The sequence below is a fragment of the Myiozetetes cayanensis genome, unplaced genomic scaffold (assembly GCF_022539395.1).
Source record: "Myiozetetes cayanensis isolate MyiCay16 unplaced genomic scaffold, myiCay2020 scf3, whole genome shotgun sequence".
NCBI lineage: Eukaryota > Metazoa > Chordata > Aves > Passeriformes > Tyrannidae > Myiozetetes > Myiozetetes cayanensis.
The window spans coordinates 18,277,938-18,280,384 of NW_026087521.1; positions in this window are offsets into that span (position 1 = coordinate 18,277,938).

A 2,447-nucleotide genomic window follows, 5' to 3' on the forward strand; every position below is an offset into this window, starting at 1 on the left:
TTGTTTTGAAGCAGCTTTTACTTTCATCATGGCAGAAATGTCCTGCATTGGCGAGTTCCACAACTTCTTTTCAGCATTAGTTAACTTTTAAAACACAGGGTGTCTTAAATCTCAGACTGTAAGACAGTGATTATTCTCCATCTCTGCATGAAATGACCTGATGATGTGTTTTTGTCCAAATAAACTTTTAAGACTTTTTACAGGAACAAGCATTGCTTGTAAGAAGTCAAACTTCAAAAGGCAGTGCATGATGCTACACACCATTTGACCTTTGGGAAGTTTTAACTAAAGAAATCCTAAAATAAATCTCATTCTATAGCAGCATTTCAGGTTAACTGTACTATCTGTCTTTGTTTTATTCAGGTTAATTCAACCTTCATTTATTTAAATACACTCACCTTATTCCCGCTTTTGATAAGAAAAACTGTACTTTATGGTGGGATTGTTTCTAATCAGTCCAGTCAAATGGTATTTTAAGATCTTGAATAGTCATGAGAACTTTATTGCTCTAAAGTCCTTTCAAGAATTCCACCAGCTGTTCAGATTCTCCCTCCAACCTGCACCATTCATTCTGTAACTTGAGGTTTCCCCCTATTCCCCCCCGCCAAATGCAGAACTTGTAATAACCCACTTCATGTTTGTAGAATGACTGAGGGACTTCATTAATGCCCTCCTATGTCTAAGGAAACTTAAAACTCACTTTTTTCTTAGATGGAAGTACAGTGAATATTAGTCTATATTGAAGGAAAAAATAAGCTGTATGGTTCTTGTGAAGCTAAAGGCAATCCAAGGCTTGGAGATAAGAAGATTAATTTAAGAGAGAGATGGCTTTTAGTTTCCAAGGCTTTTTTTTTGGTTTTTTTTTTTTTTTGAAAGCAGCCTTTAGGGAAAAACTGCAGTAATCTTCATCCCCATTTGTCCGTTCCCCCTTCTTACTCCAAGTGTGGTCTACTATGTAATATTCATGGCCTGAGTTGGAGGCGGTTACCCATAGAATCATATATCCTGAGTTGGAAGGGATCCACAGGGATCATTGAGTCCCACTCCTGGTCCTGCCCAGGACCCTCCCCAAGAGACACACCATGTGCCTGAGAGTATAATCCAAACACTTCTTGAACTCTGTCAGGCTTGATGCTGTGACCACTTCCCTGGGGTGAAGCACTGTTCCAGTGCTCAACCAGTGTTTGGGTGAAGAAGCTTTTCCTAATATCCAACCTAAACCTCCTGACACGTACTGTCGCAGAGGTCATACAGCCATGGGTATGTGTGCACAGCCATGTGCTGTATGCACTCCAAGGGGCACAATCTAGCTCTTTGTCTACAAACCTAAAGTTGTAGATTTTCAAACTAAGCACTTGCAATAACCACATATGTAGAACAAGATATAACAGGACCCAAATAAACTTCAGACATTGTTCAAAACTTTTTGATTGCAACTGGATTGCAAACCAATCCAGTATCTCTTTCTTATCTTCTTGTGTGTATTTTACCTTTCTCTACCCCAAACAAATAAACTAAAGAGGCCAATTTGAGCTGATCCCTTCTATTTCCATCAGTGGTGAGCAATAGTACACATTAGCACCACAGCTGAACACCATCACTGGTATAAGTCCAACAGCACCTTGACAACTGAATAAAAGTCTGTGGAAGGATCCAAGCCAGTGTGTGTGCCTGACATTCAGCAAGATGAAACTCTTCAGATGTCTCATCTCCACACACTCTGTGCCACTTCAGGCATTAGCTTGAGGTGCCTATGTTGCAAGCATAGCAGCCCTAGGTTTTCTCTGTAGTTAACAGAAGACAAGTTCCGGCAGAGGATTCCGACAACCAGAGACTTGGAAAGCTGGAATAACCATAGACCTAACTGCAGCAGTGCAGACATTTGTATACACCTGGGCAGGATAAATTTTAGTTTAGATTCTTGAGTTGTGGATTACAGCGTGGGGGAATTACATAAAGTCAATTATTAGCCTTACCATAAAGGCCTACCTACCTCCTTAGTCAAAAGTTTTCCTCTGTGTGGTTCTAAATTTCTAGCTATCTGCACATGTATTTCCCTCTGTCTCATGGGAATTGTTCAATGTTCAAACTGGTTCTGGAGGAAGCTAAGTTTTCTTTCAAAGACAAGTCAAATAGATAATACTTGAGTGATTTCAATTTCAAGAGCAGGGAGAGACTGGACCAACAAGTTCTGCAGGTTGCTTTTGCCAGATCTGCTCAGGCTGAGGAAACCTGGGCAACAGTAATAGCCACCCACGGGAGAGCAGGCTCCACCCCACCAGATCAGTTCCTCTGATACATAATCTAGAGGATAAAAAGAAAACATGGTCCCAAAAGCTGAAATATACACACAGGTAGAGGTAGTTCTTGAATCAAGCACACTTTAAGAGTCAAAAAAACCCCCAAACCAACCAACCAACTAATGAAGGAAACAAAAAAACACCAAA